The following is a 26,741-nucleotide window of genomic DNA, read 5'->3' on the forward strand; positions in this document are numbered from 1 at the left end:
GATTGATAGGAATTAAAGAATTTAAGGCATTTACAAATGAAGTTTTTATATGACATTTGGTTCCAATGATCTAAGGAATCTCCATTTAGTATGCGATTTAAAGAATATGCTGTATTTAATTACATAAAATTATATTCATAGTATTACAGGTGGAAAAAACTAATTATAAAACAGCAAGACTTCATGTTTGTTTGTGCATATTATTTAAATATATAGAAAACAGACTGAGAAGTGCTATATTCTAAATTGGTAGTAGTTGTTATCTCTGGATAATAGGATTGCAGGAATTTTTTTCCTTTTTTCTCTGTGGTTATTGGTATCTTCTAAATGTTCTAAAACGAGCACGTTTTTCTTAAAAAGATGTGAAGGGTGTGCTTACTCCTTTTTTTCTCTTTTCTATTTCTCTCCATTCTCTCTGAGCACTCATCTTCTAATTCACCTAATTGCCAGTTTCCACTCACACCATCCACGCTGCAAGGACTGCTTGATTACAATGAACACCAATGCTAATTATCTTTTGGTAAATGGGTAATTTTGAAAATCCAGGTCATCCTAAAGACATATCTGCATACAACACAAGCACATTTTTTGCATATTCCTGAGCTTACAGAATCTCTTACGGGCCTTTAAACTAAGACATTCTCAAGTATTTCACTTAAAAGCTGCATTCATAACAAGTAAGTGGGTTTCAATTTCTCAGTGATGGGGCTGAAAATATATATTGGTTCATGAGGCAAATTGAGGGCCTGGTTTATTACTACCAAATCAAGAGATGTTCTGCATATATGAAAGCTAACTCAGGGAGAGTAAATAAATGTAGCTTCTGCCCAAAGTCTCTCATGATAAAGCAAATGTCAGCATCTAAGTGATAAGAGTATGACTATTCCCACATTTAGACTCATATTTCTACCATTTCATGGGGACATCTGATTTATAACCTAGTGTCCTTATGTAAAATGACTATTACTTATCTAGTTGAAATCTTCAAGGGCAAATATCACAGTGGCATCCATTAAGCTGTTCTATTATTATACATAAGCTCTTTTCCCTTATGTTGCTTTCTTCTCTTTATAAATTTTCTTATTTACTAATCAAAAGTTGTAGGTTCATGAATTCAGACTCATGAAATTCTGCTTTCTCTTATCTGTCAGCCACCAGCAACCTTACTAGGCAATCACTTTACCTCTGTCACCTGCTTCTTCCACTGTTGCATTAGATATCACATTTTCTTCCAGCTCTAAAGTTCTCAAAAACAAAGAAATATCCTCAGTCTATTCTTGGTTCCTTCATTTTACAAGTTCATCTTACATTTAAAGAGAAGAAAAAAAAACTCTGCAGCTCTCTAAGCACTTCCAAATTCGTTACCTTACTTGTTCCTCACCACAATCCTGGGAAGAAAAACAAGTTTGCTACAGAATATCTCTGCAGGTATAATAGATAGAACTCGGAAGACTGGCCAGGCATTGGGTTAATACTAAGGCTCCAAGGACCGGTGCACTGAAGTTCTTGGATTCATCTAGCAAAGTGTTCGCTGTCCGGTAGTGAGCTTACAATTTCTACCCTAATGCACAGACACGGCATAAGAGCTCACCATGTTTGACCTGGAAAGCTCCTTTAAAATGATCTAGTCCAACTACCTCACTTTATAGGTGAGAAATCTAGACTCTTTCCCATAAACACAGCTGAAGCATTGTCTCTTTTCAGTCCGAGTCTTCCTTCCTCAATCAGCTGTGCCCTTCTAGAATGAATAATTTCCTCTAGAGGCCAGGGAAATAGATGGAGTAAATTCCACTGAATCCCTCTGTAAATGGTGTGTAGTTTATCTGGTTGTCAGGTCTTTTCTTTAAAGGTCACTCTTCCACAGTAAGAAACTTTCTGATGTTCTTGTTAGAAATCAACTGAGTTGTTTGGGGAATGAGGAAGATGTGATTGTGCCTGGGTGCTTTTTCTCTGGAGTTTTTCCTCCTTCTTTAATGTCTTATATATGTATATACAAATTGATCACAAAACTTAAAAATATGAAAAGCATGACAAAATAAATACAACCTATGATAAATCATAATATTTTATTTATCGATAATTTAATGTGTAGAATATGCTTGTTCTATGGATAACTGTAGTTTTTTATCTGACAAAGGTCACTTCCAATGTTGTTTACCAAGACTCTATCCTTACTCTGAATTTTCTTGTATTCCTCACAGATGGGAATGGATCTTCCTGCCCAGAAAGGACTTGAACAGAAGGTGGCCAACCCAGTAGAACAAGCCCCTGCCCACAGGACAGATAACAATAATAACTAAATAACTAAAATTTATTGAACACTTACTTAATGCCAAGCTACTGTTCTAAGAGCTTTAACGTATTATTTCATTTACCCTAACAGCAGCCTCTGAGCTAGGTATTACTTCAGAGGTGAGGGAATGAGCCCTAGTGAGGAAAAAGCTTAGGATGTTGGTGAACACACCACCGGAGATGGAGACAGGGACAAGCTCCAGATGAGATAGTCAAAAGGTGGCGGTACATTGTGGGGGCAAGAAAGCAAGGCAGAAAAGAGGCACATGCATTCCCCACATGCTCTCATCCCCCTCGTATACCTACCAAGGATTGGTAGGGTATCTAACCCGTAGTAAGTGCCAATAAAATTGAGCAGAGCGAAAAACAGTGCAATGACAAAGGTCCATTTATGAACCATTGGTCAGAGAAACTAAGGTTAGATATAACTTTCGACCTCACCTGGAAGTCATCCCCTACACCCCTGCTCTGTGTTGTCCTATGTATGCTTCAACATCTCTAAAAACTGAACAAAGAAAGAAGTGTCCACAGTACACATATCATGTATTAATACTAGTCTAGTTACTTTCAAATTCCATCCCCATAATAACCTGGTGAAGAAACTCTTATTGTTCTTTTTACAGATGAGGAAACTGAGCTCTGAAAAGATTAAATAACTTACCCCATGTAAGTTTACATAGTTAATAGATAGAGCCATCTAGATTCAAACCCAAATATTCCGACTTCAAGACCAGTATCCTTCCCAGTAAACCAAACTTTTCTCTTACCGTAGAAAGTGTTATGTAATCAAGGTACAGGAATATGTATAGAGTTCATTGAAAATGGTCAGAATTTCATTATATTTATCTTAAATTTAAACAATTTCAAATTACAAAACATAAATGTCTGAACAAATTTAACAACATTGATTTGAGATATAAAAATGCAAAACTCTATATCTGAATGTTTTTCATGCTCACTTCTAATGATTTTAAGTATCTGGATTTAATTTACTTAACAACAATAAATGTATTCTTATAGGATGTAGACTATAATCATAGTCTCTCTTTCCTCCTCTGCCCCTCCTCTTAAAGACTTTACAGCTAAAGTAGAATAGACCAGCAAAATATGTAGAAGTATAAATCCAGCAAACTTGGCCTAATTGGCACTTCCTTAATTCAGGTATCCCCAGTGGATACCATACTTTCCTTCAATATACCCCCATGACTGTCATTTTAGGAAAAGAAATATAAATTTTTTCCTATAAGTTTCCCCAGTGAGGCAATAGTAGCTGTTCAGATTTTCCAAAAGCTTGACAGAAGCTATTAAAAAGTTACAAATGTTGATTAACTTTCCATTAAGTATCAGCAAACAAAATTAAACATAGCTCACATTTTTTCCATTGCTTTACCTTTAGCGATTCCAGACTGCTGTTGTAAAGAACTATAACCTACCAAAAGGTCATTCAGAAGAAAAAAAAATTCTTGCATTGTGTTTCCAAAACTGGCAGAAAGGGAAATTGACAACAGAAAATAATGCAGTAAAAACAGTCATTTAAATTTACTTTTACATTATTTGCAATAAACAAATATCCTTCATTTCCATATTTAAATACAGAGCCGCTAACACAGTGATTTTCCTACAGTGTGCCCTCATCGTCATCAGTATAATTCGCTCAGCCTCTGCTACTGAGAGTGTGGAGGTCTTAAAAGCAAACAGAGGAGAGATGAGAATATATGAGGATGAGTGGGGCAAAGGCCAGGAGGAAATAATGTAAATTTCTTTATGGCTACCTAGCAGATACAAATCAACCTGGTGCCATGGGTCCAATATAAGCAAATGCCAATACTCAAAGGGCCTAATATGGTAAATGGAGATCAGAACAGCAGGAGACCACACAACATCTAGAGGTAGGTTGTAAGGAGCAAGTTCTAGAAAAAAGGCAACGTGCCCAGGGTAAAGCAAGACACCAGCCAACAGCTGAAAGCTCTCAAGGAGAAATGTCTGCTAGGGGGAGGTTGCTAGGGCCCCAATCAAATAGATTTCAAGTTCCAGCTCAATTATACAGCGCGGATATACTCAGGGGTTTTGAGGATATTGGGGACCTGAGGCTATAGCTTCTCCAGGAGTGCAAACTGCAGACATTTGACTAATTCCTCATCTCATCTCCTAGAGAAGGTAAGGTGCTAAAGATCCTTATAGATTTTGTTAGTATTGACACAAAGATTGAATGTAGCTACTTTTTCCAGCTGAAATTCTTTAGGGCTTGATTTTGAGAAAGACTGAGGGAAGCTGAGATTGACATACTCTCTGCGCAAGTATAATAGAAATGACAGATAGGTGGCCCCAGATTGCCTTCGGGTTTGCAGATACAACCGATATTTAGAGAGCGTCTTTCTGTCTTCTATTTAGGTTATGTCTAGACAGAAAAATATGCCTGGAGAAGAGTCAATCCAAAACTTAGCGTTTTAAGAACAGAATTAAATCAATTGCAATCAGATGGATACATTATGTCTAAACCAATCCTAAAACGATCCTCCCCTACAAAAAAAAAAAAAAGAAGAATCATTCTGAAAAAGGTCAATTCTGTTGAATCGTGTGGTCAAGGTCTGAAATATTTGCCTCTTAAAATCTCTGCTCCAAAGAATAATTTACAATCATGGTCACTAGGAAAACTGGCCTCTTCCTGTTGCTGCCACATGAGTCAGAACCATTATATTATGATAGCATGTAGCCCACGACAGCAAAAGATCACCCATGATTTCGTGGAAACTTTCCAAACCACAGCCTCTTTAGTCCTCCAGTCCATCATGAAAGCTACTTCGTTGTGTAATCACTAGGAAAAGTAGGTCCTTCCTTTAGTCTTAATTCTTCTCCCTTAATTTCAAATAGATTTCTAAAAAGAATGCTCTCTTTACAACCTTAACCCTGATTGAGTAATTTCCGTGGGTTGTATTAACAATGCCCTTCTCCAGGCATGGGATATCTTCCTCTGATCCTTAGAACTATCCTTGCCTCAAGAAAGTTTCCATTATTCTTGTTAATTCTTGGTTGTTTCTAGAATTAATTTCTTTAAAAGTTTCAGGCTTATTCAAAACTTTTCTACCCTAAAGTTGCTCTGACTCTTCATTCTTCAATTTCACTACTAGGAATCAATCCTAAGGAACGAATCAGAGAAGAGCACAGAGACAGCCACAAATACCTTTGTCACAGTGTTATTAAAAGAATAGAAATGATCTAAATGTCCAGGTATAGAGTTTGGTTAAATAAACTGTGCTATATTCACATTCCAGGATCTATACAACCTTTAAGAACAATGTGGAAGAATATGCAATAATATGAACCTTATTCACAGTAGACTGCTAAGTAAATAAATTCGGTAACAAAACAGTATGTACGATATCTTTATTTTGTTTTTAAAAATTGTATATATATATAAAATCACTTTTTGTATAACCTATTTTATATACATACAAATCACTTCTGTGTTAAACATGGAATTACACTTCAATAACGTCTTCACAATGTTTTTATGACAGAATTCATAAGTGCCTCTAAATTAAAAATGTAAAGTAATATGATTATTATATAATGAGTTACAACTTACAGAAAAAGATGATTTAATAGTGTGTCAGCCAAAATGACAAGGCTAATATGTGTATTTTTCATCAATCACTAAAATGAGCAGGAATTTTCCAGCTCTAATAGATCCTATTGGGTTGATGCAAATAAAATCTGCACCAGTAAACCATCCTCTAATATAATATACATGGTAAGAGTGTTTATTACATATCTCATAAGAATAACAATATTGCGTATCATTCATCCTCCTTTTTTAAAACTATTTCTAAAGACCTTTTCCCTCATTTGTCTCCTCTATCGCTTTTGCTTTTCAATGGTGGGAACAGCAGGCCAGGAAATGTATCCTCTATTCGGCGAGGAATGGTAGAAATGGGAGTTGAGTCAAGCCCTGACACCTATTGCCATGTTCTGTCCAGCCCTTCTACTCCCAAGATACTCACTCTATAAATTTAGCAGGATCTAACAGAGGGATAGAGTTCTACAGGACATATTCATTAAAACACATATTTATACACTCACTATGTGCACATGATATATAGCTCCTCTCTCTGAGGCAGCTACATGATTTATGTGTATATTCACCTACAGCCTCAGCTTTATGAACTGTATTCCTTGGAGATACCAGTGGCTCCAATAACTAGGTACACAGTCAATAATTACTTTCATCTTTCTCCTTTTATTTACTCTTTAAGAGATTCATTAAGATGAAGAATGACAGCATTGCTTTGCTAAGCCATTTTGATTACTTTCCTAATTCATTTATCATGACCTTTGGAACTATTAGCTTGGTTTTTGCCTTCCAGTCATCCAGAATCTTGTTTTATTAAAACTCGATTCTGCATCCTCAGTGGTTCCTTTCAAATGGGCCTTTTGGCCTACACTCTATTTAATAGAAGTGACACATGGTAGAATTTTTCTTTTATAAAGACACACAAGAGTGTAATACACATGGTCACTAAGAGTCACAATGTATATTTAAAATTGGTATTGGATCACTGATAAACTTTTTTAATGGCTATTCATTTTGTACCCTCGAATCCCTCCACAAAGGGGAGTGCTAAAGGAAGAAGGAAGGTGAGCAGTGGCTAATGTGGGGGGCACATATCACAAAGTAGACACTGTACTAAGTGCCATTACATATGCTATGTCATCTATTCTCACAGCAATCCTGCAAAGTAGGTAATATTTTAGAGAGAAAGTAGTTGTGGCTCAAAAAGAATAAGTGACCTGCTCAAGGCCGCAGAGTAACTACTGGGTTTGAACCAACTACACTAAGTGGCTGGTACCTTGTTCTGTTGACCTCTTCCTCCTGCTTTCTCAATCCTAGATGCATAAAGGATGTCTAGACACAAAAGTCACTTGCATTAGAAAAAGGTAAAACTCTGGGGCTGGCCCCGTGGCCGAGTGGTTAAGTTCGCGCGCTCCGCTACAGGCGGCCCAGTGTTTCGTTAGTTCGAATCCTGGGCACGGACATGGCACTGCTCATCAGACCACGCTGAGGCAGCATCCCACATGCCACAACTAGAAGAACCCACAACGAAGAATACACAACTATGTACCGGGGGGCTTTGGGGAGAAAAAGGAAAAAATAAAATCTTAAAAAAAAAAAAAAAAGAAAAAGGTAAAACTCCACATCACTAACTCTCTCTTTCTTTAGCTCTTCCTCAGAGAAGATCTGCCAGGCATCTCTTATTCCTTTACACAGAATACCAATCTGTGGGAGGCTAAATGTGCAGGAAACTTACTCTATTTGAGTCTGCCTTAAAGTAGAACTCCAACTATCAAAATGTAGGCTGTTCATGCTCTGCAAAAGATACCATCAAGAGAATGAGAAGACAAGTCACAAACTGGGAGAAAATATTTGCAAAAGGCATATTTGATAAAGGTCTGTTATCCAAAATATAGAAATAACTCTTAAAACACAACAATTAAAAAAACTCAATTTAAAAATGGACAAAAGAGGGGCCAGCCCCATGGCCGAGTGGTTCTGTGCACTCCGCTTCAGCGGCCCAGGGTTCACAGGTTCAGATCCCCGGCACAGACCTACTCCGTTCTTCAGCCATGCTGTGGAAACATCGCATGTACAAAGTAGAAGGAGACTGTCATGAATGTTAGCTCAGGGCTAATCTTCCTCAAGCAAAAAAAAAAAAAGAGGAAGATTGGCAATGGATATTAGCTCAGGGCATATATTACTCACCAAAAAAAAAAAAAGATGGACAAAAGATCTGAATAGACACTGAATATATCAAAGAGGAGATATATATATATATATATGGCAAATAAGCATCTGAAAAGATGCTCCATATCATATGTCATTAGGGAATTATAAATTAAAACAACAATGAGATATCAGTACACACATACTAGAATCAACAAAAACCAAAACGCTGATAATGCCAAATGCTGGTGAGAACATGGAGCAACAAGGACCCTCATTCATTGCTAGCGAGAATGCAAAATGGTACAGCCATTTTGGAAGACAGTTTGGTGATTCCTTAGAAAACTAAATATATTCTTACCACGTGATCCAGCAGCCATGCTCGCTGGTATTTACCCATAGGAGTTGAAATCTTAACTCCACTCAAGAACCTGATCAGGGATGTTTATAGCAGTATTATTCAAAATTGCCTAAACTTGGAAGCAACCAAGAGATCCTTCAGTAAGTGAATGGATAAATAAACTGTGGTGCATCCAAACAATGGAATATTATTAAGCACAAAAAGAAATCAGATGTCATGCTATGGGAAGACACAGAGGAACCTTAAATGCATATTATTAAGTGAAAGAAGCCAATATGGAAAGGTTACATGCTGTATGACTCCAACTATATGACATTCCTGAAAAGACAAAACTATGATGACAGGAAAAAGATTAGTGGTTGCTGGAGGTTACATCAGCAAGATGTCAGACTAGGAGGTCCCAGTGCTCATTACACCCACAAAAACTACAAAAACAATAAATAAACAACTACAAACTGATGAAAATAGCTCTGAGAAAGCTCTGGACTACAACAAGGAAGCAGTAGAAACCCTGTGGAGTTCAAAGACTGAGGAGGACCATCTAGAAACACATAGGAAGCATTTTACCTACATCACCCCATTCCCCAGTCCAGAGAAGTTCAGCACCAAAAGGAATCCCCTAAGAGGGATTTTATCACACAGGGAAAAGAGAGAACCCACGCAAGCCTCACTGCCATGGATGTGTGCAGGCTTTTCCACCAAGGATCCCAAAGTCTTCAGCAAAACTGAACCAGATGACAGAGTTACATAGAGTCCCCACTGCTGCATCTCCTTCTCCAGGATGGAGCTGTCACTACAGAGGGACCTGCCCCCAAGGACCCAACCCTGGGTCCTCAGTTACAGCTCTGACCCATCATCACCGTGGAGTGCTGCCATTGCCTTCTGCCCCACCCCCTGGGTCCTGAGTGAGGGATTTGGCCCTCTATCACATGGACCATGTTGCTGCTGCTCTGTACCTTTCCTCATGGGAAACAAAATCAGGACTTTGATCCACCATCCCCAGGGCATGCTGCGACTGCACCCTGTCTCCTGGACCCAAGCCACCACTGCATCCTGTCATCCTGGGGCCCATCTCTGGTTCCTGGGAGGGTACAGAGGTATAGTCTCTGTGCAGCTCCATAAACTGAAGTCAAAGTTGGCAAAGACTGAAAAAGGTCTTCTGTGGCCAAGACTGTGGAGTTTCTGTGGATGGCTATGGCAGCTAGGGCTTTTGGGGTCCTCAGAAACAAAGGCTGCTGGCATCCTCCTGTTGCTGATACGTGACTCCCCTTGCACCCAAGTCATTGCAGAGATCCAGACCCCAGTTCCACAGGAGATTTGCACACAACCACACCTCAGACACTGATACCATGCCACAGCAAGTACACCTGTGCCCCAGGACCCAGGCACTGTGGTAGTTCCACATGCACCTGATCCCAGGCCCCCAGCTCTGCTGACACTCTGAGTGCCAGCACACCATACCCGGCACCAAAAACGATACCCTTAGCAATAAATCCCTCCCTCAGGCAAAAAAAAAATGACAACAGGAGGATGCCAGCAGCTTTGCGTCTGGGGACCCCAAAAGCCCTAGCTGCCACAGCCACCTACAGAACCTCCACAGCCTTGGCCACAGAAGACCTCTCTCAGTCTTTGCCAACACTGACCTCAGTTTATGGAGCTGTACAGAGGCTATGACTCTGTGCCCTCCCAGGAATCAGAGATGCTGTACGTCACCAAGGTAGCGCCCTTGTAGCCAAATTCATGTGAAAATCTTTCCACTGAAGGCAGTCTAAAAAGTCTAGAAGAGGTGACTTCTCCCTCAAATACAGAGACATCAATGCAAAGCCATTAGAAACATGTAAAAGAAAGGAAACATGACACCACCAAAGGAACACAATAATTTTCTAGAAACTTACCCCAAAGAGATCTGCAAGTTACCTGAAAAAGAATTTAAAATAATTATTTTAAGGAAGCTGAGCAAGATTCAAGAGAACACAAATAGATAATTCAATGAACTCAGGAAAACTATACATGAACAAATGAGAAGTTTGACAAGGAGATAGAAATCATAAAAAAGAACCAAACAGAAATTCTGGAGCTGAAGAATACAATGAGTGAAATGAAAAATGAAATAGCTTGAACATCAGGCTTAATCAAGCAGAAAAAAGAATCTGTGAACTTGAAGACAGAACTCTTGATATTATCCAATGAGAGAAGAAAAAAGAATGAAAAGAATGAAGAAAGCCTGTGTGAATTATGGAACACCATAAAGTGAAACAATTTTCACTTTATGGGAGTCCCAGAGGAGAAGAGAGGAAAAAAGGAACAGAAAACCTATTTTAAAAATTAATGGCTAAAAACATCCCAAATCTAGATACATGGCCATCCAGGATATGAAACTCAAAAACCCCAAACAGATTCAACCCAAACAGAAATACACTGAGATACATCAAACTCAAAAATCAAAAGTAGTAAGAGAAAAAAGACTCATCACATACAAAATAACCCCAATAAGGTTATCAGCAGATTTCTCAACAGAAACCATACTCCATGCAAATGGAAACCAAAGCAGAGCAGGAGTAGCTCTACTTATATCAGAAAAAATAGATTTTAACTCCAAATCTGTAACCAGAAACAAAGAAGGTCATTACACAATGCTAAAGGGGTCAATGCATCAAGAAGATATATCAATTGTAAATATATACACAACCACTATCAGAGCACCTAACGATATTAAACAAATAATAACAGATATGAAAGCAGAAATAGACAATAATGCAATATAGAGAACTTCAAAACACCACTTTCAACCATGGATAGATCATCCAGACAGAAAATCAATAAGAAAATAATGGACTTGAAATACATTTTAGATTAAATGGGACTTAATAGATATATACAGATCATTTCATTCAAGAGAATACACATTCTTCTCAAATGCACAAGGAGCATTCATACGTAAGCTAACAAAACAGTCTTAACAAATTTTAAAAAATTGAAGTCAGGTCAAATATCTTTTCTGATCATAATGGCACTAAAGTAGAAATCAATAACAGTAGGAAAGCTGGAAAATTCACAAATATGTGGAATTTCAACAACACATTCTGAAAAACCAGTGGGTCAAAAAAGAAATCAAATGGGAAATCAAAATATACTTCAAAACAAATAAAAAGGGAAACCCAATATACCAAAATGCATGAGAAAGAAGTTTATAGTGTTAAACACTACATTAAGAAGAAAGAAAGATATCAAATAAAGAACCTAACTCTACACATCAAGGAACTAGAGAAAGAAGAACAAACTAAGCCAAAAGTTAGCAGAAAGAAGGAAATAATAAAGATTAGAGCAGAAATAAATGAAATAGAGAATATAAAGATAATAGAAAACATCAACGAAACTGAGCTGGTTTTTTGAAAAGATAAATAAAATTGACAAACCTCTAGATATACTAAGAAAAAAATAGAGAAGACTCAAAAATAATCAGAAATGAAAGCAGGGACATTACAACTAACACCACAGAAATACAAAGGATCATAATAAACCACTATGAACAACTATACGACAATAAACAGACAACTTAGAAGAAATGGATAAATGCCTAGAACATATAACTTACCATAACTAAATAATGAAGTGATAGAAAATCTGAACAGACCAACAATAAGCAAGGAGATTGAATCAGTAATCAAAAACCTCCCGATAAAGAAAAGCCCAAAACCAGATGACTTCACAGATAAATTCTATCAAACATTTAAAGAAGAATTAATGCCAATCTTTTTCATTTAAAGAAGAATTAATGCCAATCTTTTTCAAACTATTCCAAAAAATAGAAGAGGAAGGAACACCTCCAAAATCAGTTTACAAGGCCAGCATTACCCTCATACTGAAGCCAGACAAGGATATCAAAATATGTATATATATACATATATATATAGAGAGAGAGAGAGAGAGGAGAAAGAGGTCAATATCCCTGATGAAAACAGATGCAAAAATTCTCAACAGAATATTAGCAAACAAAATTCAAGAGCATATTAAAAGGATCATATACCATGATTAAGCGGGATTTATTCCTGGGATGCAAGGATGGTTCAACACCCACAAATCAATAAATATGATATACCACATTAATAGAATTAAGGATGATATTCAAATGATCATTTGAACAGATACAGAAAAGCCATTTGACAAAATTCAAGACCCCTTCACAATAAAAACTCTCAACAAATTAAGTATAGAAGGAACATACCTCAAAATAATAAAGGCTGTATGTGACAAGCCCACAGCTAGCATCATACTCAATGGTAAAAAGCTAAAAGCTTTTCCTCTAAATCAGGAAAAAAACAAGGATGTCCACTCTCATCACTTTTATTCAACATAGTATTGGACATCCTAGCCAGAGCAATTAGGCAAAACAAAAAAAAAAAGGAATAAGAGGAATCCAAATCAGAAAAGAAGAAGTAAAATTGTGTTTGTTGGCAGATGACATCATATTATATACAGAAAACCCTAAAGACATCACCAAAATCTGTTAGAACTAATAAACAAATTCAGTATAGTTGTAGGATACAAAAACAATATACAAAAATCTGTTGCTTTTCTATACACTAATACCAAACTGTTAGAAAGAGAAATCAAGAAAACAGTACAATTTACGATTGGATCAAAAAGAATAAAATACCAGGCCAGCCCCAGTGGCCCCATGGTGAAGTTTGGCACACTCCATTTCAGTGGCATGGGTTCAGTTCCTGGGCATGGACCTACACCACTCACCTGTCAGTGGCCATTCTGTGGTGGTGACTCATATACAAAAAGAGGATGATTGGCAGTGGATGTTAGCTCAGGAAAAATCTTCCTCAGCAAAAATAAATAAATAAATAAAAAACCTAGGAATAAATTTAACCAAGGAGGTGAAAGACCTGTACATTGAAAACTATGACATGAATAAATAAAATTGAAGAAGATACAAACAAATGCAAAGGCATTTCATGCTCATGGATTGGAAGAATTAACATTGTTAAAATGTTCATACTACCCAAAGCAAATGACAGATTCAATGCAATCTCTATCAAAATGCCAATAGCATTTTTCACCAAAAAAACCCACAAACAATCCTAAAATTTGAATGGACCCATAAAAGATTCCAAATAGTCAACGTAATCTGGAAAAAGAACAAAATTGGAGGCCTCATGCTTCCCAATTTCAAACTACATTACAAAGCTATTGTAACCAAAACAGTGTGGTATTGACATAAAAGCATCACAGAGATTAACGGAACAAAAGAGAGAGACCAGAAATAAACCCAAGCATAGATGTTCAATTAATTTACATCAAATGAGCAATGCCTGATGCATGCATCAATAAATGATGCTGGGAAAACTGGACAGCCACTTACAAAAGAATGAAACTGGATCACTATCTTACACCATACACCAAAATATTATTCAAAATGGATTAAAGTCTTGAACATAAGAACTGAAACCATGAAACTCCTAGGAATAAACACTTACACTACTCCCTAGAATAAGCTCCTTGACATTGCTCTTGGTGATGATTTTTTTGCATTTGACACCAAAAGCAAAGGCAATAAAAGCAAAAATAAACAAGTGGGACTATATCAAACTAAAAAGCTTCTGCACAACAAAGGAAACCATCAACAAAATGAAAAGGCAATCTATAGAATGGGAGAAAATATTTTCAAATAATATATCTGATAAGGGGTGAATATCCAAAATATATTTATAAACTCATACAACTCAATACCCCAAGAAAAAATATGATTAAAAAGCTGACAGAGGATCTGAATAGACATATTTTTCCAAAAAAGACATACAGATGCCCAGCAGATATATGAAAAGATGCTCAACATCATCAACCATAGGGAAACGCAAACCACTACCACAATGAGACATCACCTCACATCTGTCAGAATGGCTATTATCAAAAAGACAAGAAATAACAACTGTTGGCGAGGATGTGAAGAAAAGGGAACCCTTGTACACTGTTGGTGGGAATGTAAATTGATGCAGCCACTATGGAAAACCATATGGAAGTTCTTCAAAAAATTAAAAATAGAACTACTATATGATGCAGCAATTCCACTTCTGAGTATTTATCTGAAGAAAACCAAAAGACTAACTCAAAAAGATATATGCACCCCCATGTTCATTGCAGCATTATTTACAATAACCAAGACGTGGAAGCAACCTAAGTGTCCACTGATGGATGAATGGATAAAGCAAATGTGGTGTATGTGTATATATATTCAGCCACAAAAAAGAAGGAAATCTCCCCACTTGTGACAACGTGGATAGATCTTGAGGGCATTATGTTAAGTGAAATAAGTCAAACAGAAAGATAAATACAGTATGATCTCATGTGTGGAATCTAAAAACACATACCCACACACAAACAAAGAAAATAAACTCATAGATGCAGAGAACAGATCGGTGGTTGCCAGAGGCAGAGAGTGGGCAGAGGAGGTGGGAGAGGGGGTGCAAAATGGGTGAAGATCATCAAAATGTGCAAACTTCCAGTTACAAAATAAATAAGTCCTAGGGATGTAATGTACAGTATGTTGACTATAGTTAACAATACTTTGTTGTTTATTTGAAAGTTGCTCAGAGAGTAGTGCTTAAAAGTTCTCAGTACAAGAAAAAAAATTGTAACTATTTGCGGTGATGGATGTTAACTAGACTTATTGTGGTGATCATTTTGCATACAAATATCTATCTTCATATTGTACACCTGAAACTAATATATTATATGTCAATTATATCACAATAAAGAAAGAAAAATTAAAAGAAAAAATCTGATTTTATAGAAACAGAGTGGAAAATGGCTGACAAGCCTAAGCAAAGGTGTTCAACCTGCTCAGTCGCCAGAGAAATGCAAATTAATACTTTAATGAGATACCACACCAAGCATATGTACCAAGAATAATTCTTAAAATCATAATGTTGAATGAAAGAGCAAGTTACTGAATGTTATTTGTAGTATTTTACTAATAAAGTTTTAATATACTAAATGTAACTACATATTTTATGTATGCATATTTATGTAATAAATCTGTGAAAACATACCCCCTTCAGGATAGTTATTATCCCTGGGAAGAAAGATGGGAAATGGGACGTGGAGAGGTACTGTATGAGTTAAGATTTTTAATAGGAAACAATAGAAATCAATTCTATCTAAATTTATATGTTTAGAAAAGGAACTCATTAAAGTTTATTGGATAGTTCCCAAAATCTCTGGGAGGACCCTAGAACTAGATTTGAATACTCTGCAGGCAGAAAAACCAAAATGCTCCAAATTACAGCTCAGAGTTGCTTCGATCAAGGCAACATTCCTACAGCCACTGAGCAGGCAGCAAAGCTCAAACCACCACCACAAGAGCTGGACCCTGGATGACACTGCTAGAACTTTGTCCACTTCTGCTTCTGGAAAATGGATGAAGACACCTCCAGCTTTCAAAATGGATTAAACATCCTGTTGGTTCTTTGAGCCACTGTCTGCGGAGTCTAATTGAAAGTCAGCTCAGAGCGCACCTGATTGGCAGAGGCCAGGTCCTAGACGACAGTACAGGGAAAGGTAGAAAGCATCTGACTTCTGGACTGAGAATAGGTAAATTCCCCAAGCACAGGAGAGTGTTTGTGAAAGATAGCAAAAATGGGTGCAGATTCTTACCATTATTTTGTAACGTGACTTGAAAGCTCCTATGATTAAGGAGTAGAGTCTATTTCTCTCTCCCTCAAGTCTAGAATTAACCATGTGATTTGCTTTAGCCAATGGAACAATAGCAAATATGGTGCAAGCAGAAGCTTGAAAGGTGCTCATGCATTACAGCTGCCCTCTCTTGCTGCTTTTGGAAACCCTGCAGCCACCACCAAGTGAATAACCGTAGGGCAGCATGCTAGATGGTAAGTGAAAAAGAGATGAGTTACCTACATTGCTCCTGCTGACAGCCAACCAAATTCCAGGCAGTGAATAGGGCCATCCAACTGACCACAAATTGTGAATGAGTCCAGTAGATACAGTGTGGAACAGAGTTGAGCCATCCCAGCTGAGCCCAACCCAAATTTTCCAACCTACAGAATTGTGAGCAAATAAACAGTTGTTGTTTTAAGCCATTAACTCCTGGGTGATTTATTACACAACAAAAGTGTAGTCTTACAATGTTCAAAGATACTAAGAAGGAAAAATAAAATGGCAAATATTCTTTATATTCCATGCTTCTAGGCTGCCCAGAATACCTTCTTCTTTAATACTGAACTTCAAACAACACTAATGCTCCCACCTAACATACTGAAATCATTCTTCATACAAAGACTAATCACATCTCTTCAAAGTCTCATTGGACTTGTATCCAGTTTCGGTTCCAGGATCTCAGGGTAATATCTTTCCTCCTCTAGGTCTATGATTATGATATTTCGTATTCTTAAACCTATGATTAAATTATAATGATAGCAACTAGTTATGATGTTGAAAAGGAAACAAAAACTAAATATGTGTGTATAAATATGTGTATATAATTTCTCAATTAAAAAACTGTAATATACATTCTATAGTCCTTGCTTCTGCAATTAGTCATGAGGCTATACTTGGTATTTATGACTTTTTCTTTCCACCTTCTATTCCATTCCTTTTTTACCCTTAGCAGTACCTCAGCTAGACATGATTGGATAAATCAAACCTTCATTTTGAAGGCTTTTAAGTCCTTTATTGCTCTGCCTGTATGGAGTTGCCTATGGCAGCTTTTGCCACTGGTCATAACAGTACGAGGAAGCATCTCAGAGAATCTTCTGCATTGCATCATTTCTCATCCTTTCCCCATTGTGTTTCAGAAATTCTACTTCCCCATAATAACTCTAATCAGTTACCCCTGCCAACAGTATAAGATTCTGTTTTGCCTATTCCTCCAGTGGCATTCAAACCCCAAATGGTTATGGAGCAGAGTCAGCTTCCAATTCAATGAAATCATTCACATATAAGAAGTTGGAAGTATTAATCTCTTAGGTTCTAAGACCTTAAGCCAGCAGAACCCAGAGTTTCAGGGAGGATGCATTAAAAATTGTGTGAGTGGCTCATTATGTACAACAGTGTGATGTAAATCCATGTATATATAGACTAGCTATAAAAGAAAGAGCCATGCGTATTGGTTGCTAGTTCGGCATACCTAGCTTCTCAACTGTTTCCACAATCGGCTAATTGTCTGATGGAATATATGGTAAAATTAGTGAACGCCATGAGCATTAGCCCGTTCCTTTATTCCTTTGTTGTAAAATGAGTTTCTTGATCAAACATAGTGTTTTGTGGGATATCCTGATTTAGTATGTCCACCCATGTTGATGCAGACAGAAGATGGTAGGCAGTGAAAATAAATTCAAGTTCAAAATACATGCCTGTAACAGTAAGGACAAGCTTTTTCCCTCAATTATGTAAAGAATCCAGGATAATCAACATATGCTGACATATAATACCATATTGGAAGCTCAGGGCTAAATGTTTTTACAAATTGGACAATCAGTAACGTGATAAGCTTTGGTGAGATATAGTCCATATCGGTGTCTTCACTTATAACCTCCAACCTCACCACCATAGCCCTTTGTTCAATAGCATATTGAGCAAGCACTAAAAAAAGTTAACCCACATCCAAAGGGCAAGTCATCTTATCCTTCTTCATGGATGGTGTGGACGAGAAGTTACAGGGTCACAGACTTTTTCACACCCTAAACCCATTCCAAGAACTCCAACTGCATACCTCTTCCTCAAACTTATTTGTCAACAATTCTCCAATCTTGCATCTTCTTATACTGACCATCTTGACAAATCATTAGCCATTGCCCATGAATCAATGCAGATCCTTACTTCTGGCCATCACTTCTTCCAAGCAAAGTGAACAATGAAATGTATTAAAGTTTTTCCCTCTGAGGATATTTCCTTTCTATACTCTATTTTAAAAATTAGCCATAGGTGAGATAATAAGGTTATAATTTACTTCTAGCTAATACCAGCATATCATACAGAGCCATCTGCAAACCAGGCTTTATTTACTTCTTCCTCATTCAATCACTTTAAGGGCACTCCCCATATGGAACACTCTTTGGGCTAAAGAAGAGTTGGTGGTGCAGCAATGCTGGAAGTTGTACATTCTGCTCCTGCTCCTGCAATTTATACATTTAAGACTTTCTCTACTCTGGTACAATATTGTACAGAATACATTGCCTGAGGATGAACTTCAGTTAGGAGTGCTTGTTTTTATGGCATTGTGGATCAGGTAACACTTAATCCATGACAGACTAGATGAACCAAAAAATAAGTTGATCTCCCAATTATCTGAAAGGGTCAATAGTAAGCCAAGAGCAGCTTTTCAAATGGAGATAATTACCTACCAAAGAGGACAGACCTTTGCATCCAAACCCTAATGACCTCTACTGTAATACTGTGTATTAGGGCTGGTGACTGGCTTCATTCAGTATCCTAATCTTCCATGGAAACTTTTAGCACCATTGAATCTACTAACTCATAAGAGCAAAGATGTTTGGAAGGCATCCTTGGACAAGCTGGAGTACCTTTTCCAGTTCTGGCCCTTACTCAAAGCTGGCAGCTTTTTAGGTCATCAAGTAAATGTATCAGAGTAGCACGGCCAAATGTATATGTAATCTTCAAAATCTAAAGAGGCCCTCCAAGCATTGTGCCTCTTTTTTTAGTGGCACAGATGTCAGGTGCAACAATTTGTCCTTTACATTGAAAGGCAAATTCCAACATGGCCAGACCAATGAAGTTCCAGAAATTTCATGATGGGGTAGTACAACCAATTTAGTGGAAATTATCTTTATGTTCTGGCAAGACTATGTCTAACAAAACAATTAGAGAACTTGCTACTTCTTGTTCTTAAGATACTATAAATGTGATAGCATCAATGAAGTGAGACTGTGTGAAATCCTACTGGAAGAGTGAGGTTATCAAGGTTCCCAAGAACTAAACTGTGGCACAGTCATAGCATTATGTAATCTCTGAGACAAGTAGATAGAGGTATCCTGCTTTCTCTTCCAAAAGAAAAAGAAAAAAGCAACTTTTGGTGTTCTCTGTTTGGGATGTAAAATGCCATTTGTCAGATCATTTGTTTTGTACCAAGTGCCAAGAATCAAATGCTCATTTCTTCAAGTAAAAAGACTACCTCCAGGACAGCAACTGCCATTGCAGTCACTTGGTTAAATTATGATAATTCACTAATATCCTCCAAGACCCATCTGCCTTATGAACAAGCCAAAAATGGAGATATAATGAGACATTTTTAAACTCTTTGAGAATAGTACTTATATCTAGAATTCTCCCAAGATCAGAACATTGCTTGTGGTTTACTATTTTGGGAGGCAGGGGAACTCCAGAAACTTCCACTTAACACTTTCAACAAAAATAGCCCTTAATCTGTGAGTCCTGGAGACAAATGTGGGGATTGTGCCAGTGTATATTCCAGCTATACACTCATAAGCTGAGAACATAACCATGAGGTGAATTTGAGTTTACACTAGGCCCATCTTGTGGAGATTCCATATTACCTGATCCACAAGACACAATCTGACCAGTGGTCCATAAAATTCTGGTTTCCTAAGGGATTTACTCAGTCTAATAACCCCTGAAAACTCTGGATATTTTTGTTCTCCCAGCAAACTGTTTTCCTAGTAAATGGACGTGGATCTCTTTGGGGAAGACTGCAAAGAAACTTCTGTTATTATTATAAGATCCTTCTTCAAGGTACAGTGCCAACACTTTATTCAGGGGCTCTATGTGTGTGAATCAACTTAACTCTGAAAATTGGCTGAGAAGCCAACAGCTCTATCATTGTTTCCCAAATAAGGATGCTATACATCAAACTGAGAGTTTCTTCTGTTATAAAGATCTAATAGGATCTAAGTAGGAGGCCTACTTCTTTGATCCTTAGGATCAGTTAATCACACACATATTTGCAGGTCAGAACATTCTAGGTACCATTCCCACTTGATGCCTGTTTTGATAACCACACCAGCAATTTAAGTGCTATTACATGCATGACCCCTGCCATCCTATAATTCCATATCCCATTGAAATCAGGGAGGCCATTTCAACTGCAGCATTTCCTACAAGTATACTATGCCTACAGAGAACCACCATTCCAGTGTTTTGCACAGATGCAGGAACACCTCTTACCAAGACAGTACTCTGAGCCTTGGTGAGTGGTGCGTTGGTCTCTCTCAGTGGACAGAGCTTGGATGTGGAAGAACCAAAGGAGAAGGAACACAATTTTAGATAGAGACAAATCTATTATTGCTATAGGTGAATGTAATGGAGATCCTGGATTCAACATGTTCACTAGATCAACCAGGATGTTTCTAATTGTTTATGTTGTTGATAGACTTAAAAATTAGACTCGTTCATGGCCAATTCTAAAGAAAGCTCAGATCCTAGAAAATCTTTGATATTACGTTCTTCTCCCCCTTGGTTTCACACATATTTTAAATATACCCTCTCTAAATGCAAAGAAAGCTTCAACTTTATGTGTGGCATTTTCTTTATGAAAAATAATTCTGAAGCCAATATATCAAAATGATAATACATGTTAATTCCTCTCTATTTTTCTGCATGTTTGGAATGTTTTAAGAGCTTTTTTCCCCCCAGCTCCCAGTTGGAGAACTTTTCACCCAGGAGGAACAGGATGTCAGCATTTCTCATCCTGCTGCCGGTTACCTGTTGCTGAGACTAAGTCCCAAGGAAGTGCGGTTGAGAAGTAGGGGCTCCCTTCTTCTGCCTAGGCCCACTCATCAGACAAAGGCTGTATCTTGGGAGCAGTACTCCGAGGATACTGGGGAACTGACCACGCTGGCCCAGCTCAGGAGACAGTGGTTCCATGCCAGGAGAGGCAAACTAAGGGGACCTCAGGCTGCTTCCCAACCCCTCCACCAACTTCTCAGCTCCTAGACTGGGAGTGTCACTCAGAGAGAAACTTGCTGAAGCTTCTACACCCCCAGGTCCAGAGCCCTAGTTCAGAGATTTTTGCCTAGAGGAAGAAAAAATGTATAAAATGGATATCTTCTATTCTTTTCCCAAAGGAACTGACTTCATTTGCAACAAAACATGCAGAAGTTCAAGCCTAAGGAAGCTCTCAAGAACGGTGAAGGTAGTAGTGAAAGGCAATTGGGAGAAGATGCTATCAAATATTTAAAAAAGAATTAACATCAATTCTTCACAAACTATTTCAAAAAACAGAAGAGGAGGAAACACTTCTCAACTCATTTTAGGAGGCCAGTATTGCCCTGATACCAAAACCAGACAAAAAATCTCAAGAAAAGAAAACTATGAATATGGAGGCAAAAACTCTCAGCAAAATACGAGCAAACAAAAGCCAACAACATACAAAAAGAATCATTCACCATGACCAAGTGAGATTTATCCCAAGGACGCAAGGTTATCCCAAGATTCTGAAAATCAACTAATGTATTGTATCATATTAATAGAATAAAAAACAAAAATCACATGATCATCTCAGATGCAGAAAAATCATTTGAAAAAAGCCAACACCCATTCACGATGAAAACATTAAAAAAAAAAACTAGAAATAAGGGGGAACTTTCTCAACCTGATAAAAGGCATCCATAAAAAACCCACAGCTAACATTATACTTAATGTTGAAGAAGTGGATGCTTTCCCCCTAATATCAAGAACAAGACAAGGATGTCCATTCTTACTACTGCCATTCAATATTATAGTGAAGGTTCTCACCCAGGTAATTAGGCAAGAGAAAGGTTGGCTTCTCAGACATTAAAATGCATCAAGATAAGCTTCAATGAGCATTCAATATAAATTATTGGCTCCCTGAAAAGACAAGCAGTTTAGGGCTAAAATTCTGCTCCATAGCACAGATTTACCTAACTAATCCCATCCCATTAAGATGACTCACTTACTTTGCATCCCCTCATCAATGCTTCATCCATTCAACAAATATTGATCTATACTGTAACTTAATAGCTTTTTTCCCAAGTTGGTTTCTTCCTTCCATTATATTTCTATTCAACAGAAGCCATTACTTACCTTTTTTCATAGGCAAACAGTTGAGTAAATGAATTAAAATTTTATTATCTTGGCTTCCCATTTTGTACATTCTTGCCTTCACAGAAAACCTTCCTAGATTTGCACAGCTTCGTTTTCCCTAAAAGTAAAAGGTAAACACTCTCTCCCTCACTAAAGTGTTCCTTTTTTCTTAAGCAGCAGCATCTCAGAATCTGCAATCAGCCAGAAGTGTATAAGAGGAATATCAACTAATGTTTTCTACATTAATGATTATGTTTCATTTAGTTTCTAATAAAAATGACCTTATGATTAGTATTGAGCCTATCATTCAAAAAGATTTATTCAATGAATACTATATGTAGAATTCTATACTAAACTCCCTTAAGAAGCAAATACAGTAAAAGAACATAAACTGGGGAATAAAGGATTCAGTAGATTGACAGGTAGCCAGTCTGAGATATAGTCACAGAGATGTGATGTGATTTGGGTCAAGTCATATAATCCCTCTGACTTTCAATTCCCTTTTCCAGAAAAGGATTGTCTATCTCAGGGTTGGCAAAGAGGTTTCATCTCAAATGCCAAGCCCATTTGATTGGCAATGATGCCTTGAATCCTGGGAAAAAATATGAGGCTTAGCACAGGCCCAGTGGACAGAATGCTCTGATTAATTTGTGATGTCTGTCACAGTCATAAGTAAGAGAAGTTTTGAAAAGAGTATGCTGGCTGTTTGCCTTCTCTAAACTATTTAAATGTGAAGACTCCACAATATTTTTAATAAAACATGACCTGATTCATCATGCTCTGAATTCTAATGTAATGCCATATTGTCAAAGATAAAATAATGAGTATTTACTCTCCTTTACTTTAACTTGTCATTAATTGCTTGTTTTACAGGGTACAATATTTTTTGAAAGTAACTAAGAAAATCTTGAATATTATTTTTATAATATATTCAGTATTTACTTAAAAGTATCAATTAAATTTAATTACCCAGATGAACAAAAAATTAGGACAAAGGTTGTTAAGAAGTGTTGAAGGAAATTCCCAGTGGGGCTGAATGTTCACTGTCTGAATTCAAAACGTCATTTTACATCTTATCTTAAAACATTTAATTTCCCTATTTTTTCTGTGGTTTCTAGGATCAAACTTTATTTGGGATTCACTTTTACAGACCACAATTTCCTATGAATAACAACAGTAACTATTTTATGCCTAGGTTTTTTTTAATATTATATATATCCCACAAATATATACATATTCACCATACAAACGTGCCCCTTGACCCCTGTCACCCTCTCCTTTTGTTAGTGAACACGATGTAATCTATACTGAAGTCGAAATATATTGATGTTCACCTGAAATGTATGTAATATTATAAATCAATATTACCTCAATAAACATATATATGTATCTGTATATAAGATATAATTAAAAACTTTGATTTGAATATTAACCAAATGATTTTTTGTTAATCAAGTTGCAAAACTGTAAACAGTATAAGTGGGATTTTGTAGCTTGAAATAGTGAACATTTCATTTTTATTTTAATATTTGAGACATTAATCAATGCTTGGCCAAGTGTGATCCTCGTAGGATTGTGAGCCAGCTGATTTCTGATACACTGCTTTCTGAGAAAAGCAGTAGTAATGGTATTCAGGTTCCACTGGTGGAGCAGGACATCAGAAATTTCTCATTTTCCCAAGTGAAACCATATTTATTCTTTTAAAAATTTATTCCATTCTTTTTCCAGAAATCCAAACATCATTAATGTCATATTATTTCTCTTTTTCTCTCAAGAGGGCCTTTTAAAAAATGGTATCAGTGTATTTTCCATTTTTAATCAGAAAGGATATCTATGTACATTTTTCCCAATGATATGTGAGTTATTTATTGACACAAACAGAAGAAATGCGTTTAAAATGATTCTTGTTTATTTTACATCTTGATTCAGTATGTAGATTTATCTGGCAAAATATGGAGATTTTAGCATTTCAAAAATTCTCCAATTTTAGTTTATATTTCCCCAGCCATTCTTTTCATTTCCTTGGCCCCTCCCCCAAAGGTTTATATATATATAATTTACATGCCATCCATTGCAACTCTGATAAAAACAACTATGAGTAGAATCTCACTTTGCTAACCTCACCAAAAAGCAAAAGTCATAACTCAGAATTAAGTTTCTTGCAACCCTACTGAGAATCCTAAGAATCCAATAGGGCTATTCAGATTTATTTCCAAATTGGTGCAATTACTTGATTGAAAATGTACAATAAAGAATATTAAGAACTATATATAATGGCTATAACCCTAAATGACAACAGAAACTTTCTGTTGTCAAAGTATAAAAGAAAACAGCCTTTATTATATTATCTTTTGACCAAGGAGCTTAAGATTCACTTTGCAACCCTTTAATTCCCCAGTTGGTACTAATTTTACAACACCACAGGAGACAAGGTTATTTCTTAGTATGGTTATTTATCCTGTGTTTTTATAGCATTGGTTCCTTTTACCAAGATGTCCAGAATTTGTGCCAACAGACAGCTGGAAGACATTATCAGTCAATAAAGGGACACTGTCTACAAAATGGATTGAGCAACCAGAGAATCACCAAGCCAGTCAGAGATTAACACTTTAGAAATAAATTTTAAATTGTTTACAACAAATCACTACATTCAAAACACTAAAAGACATGTATATTTTCATGCTTTTATCTAATTATTTTTGAATCATGAAACTTTAAAATTCTATTTAAGATATTTTATTTGATAAGCATCAAGTACAAAGCCATTGATGACTAAACCTTAACAATTCATTCAGTACAAAGATGGAAAAAGATAGAGTCCCTGAGCAAAAAGTCACAATATTTTGGGGTGGGCTGATGGAGAAGGTAATTATTTCAGTCCTTCCTAGGGTGGCAAAGGCTATGTAAATCAGATTGGGAGCCCCAGGGCTCCTTTCAAGGGAGGTGACACTGAGCTGAGATTTGATGGTAGAGGACACTTAATTAGAAAAACAGGTGATGGGAAGGCATTCCAAGCAGAGGGAAAAGCATGTGGAAAAACATGAGAGCGTGACTTCTGAGCACTAATAGTGCTTTTACATATCTAAAGATGAAGCAAGAGTGGGAACAAGGAGCCAGATAATAAAGATGCTTGCAAGATAAACTGAATAGACACTTTATCTTGAAAATGATGGAATGTTTTTGGACCACTTCAAAAGGGCAGGGTCAGGTTCAGGCTTGTATTTTAGTAATAGGCAGATTGACTTGAGTGACGGGAAAGGAAAGGCATCAGAACAGAGAAAAAGAGACGTTAGAAAGTTATTACAAGTCTTGGCTATTGTGAATAATGCTACAAAGGGGTGCAGGTATCTTTATGCCTTTGGGTTTTCAAGTTCTTTGGGTAAATACCCAGCAGTGGAATAGCTGGCTCATATGGCAGATCTATTCTTAATTTTCTGAGGATACTCCATACTGCTTTCCATAGTGGCTGCACCAGTTTGCACCTGGAAGCAGCCTAAGTTCCCATCAAGGGACAAATAGATAAAGAAGATGTGGTACATATACATAATGGAATGCTACTCAGCCATAAGAAATGATGAAATCTGGCCATTTGTGACAAGATGGATGGACCTTGAGGGTATTATGCTAAGTTAAATAAGTCAGAGAGAGAATGTCAAATACCATATGATCACTTTCATAAGTAGAAGATAAAAACAACGACAAACAAACACATAGCAACAGAGATTGGATTGGTAGTTACCATAGGGGAAGGGGGAAGGGGAAGGGGGAAGAGCAAAAGGGTGATTAGGCTCACATGTGTGGTGATGGACTATAATTAGTTTTTGTGTGGTGAACATAATGTAATCTACACAGAATTCGAAATATATTATGATGTACATCTGAAAGCTGTATAATGTTATAATCCAATGTTACTGCAATTAAAAACCTAAATTAAATTAAAAAGAAAGTTATCACAATAATCTGGATGAGAAGTCAATAATGCCTAAACCAAGATGGTGGCAGAAGAATAGAGAGAGATTCAAGAGATGTCAAGGAGAGAGAATCTACAATACTGGTAGATGTAGAGGGGAGTAAGAGGAAGCAATCTAGGATAATTATCAGACTTCTGGATTAGATGGATAAGTGGATGACAATGGTTCCAATCACTAGGATAGGGAATATACAAGAAAAATAGGATTGGGGTTAGTAAACGATCTTGAATTTTATATGTGCTGAATTTGAGATGCCAGAGAGTTATCCAACGTGAGATATTAAGTAGGCAGTTAAAGATACAGATATAAGACTCCAAAGAGACTAGCCAGCTGGAGACAAGTTTGAAGTTGTCCA

The sequence above is a fragment of the Equus przewalskii genome, chromosome 7, assembly GCF_037783145.1.
Source record: "Equus przewalskii isolate Varuska chromosome 7, EquPr2, whole genome shotgun sequence".
Taxonomy (NCBI): Eukaryota; Metazoa; Chordata; class Mammalia; order Perissodactyla; family Equidae; genus Equus; species Equus przewalskii.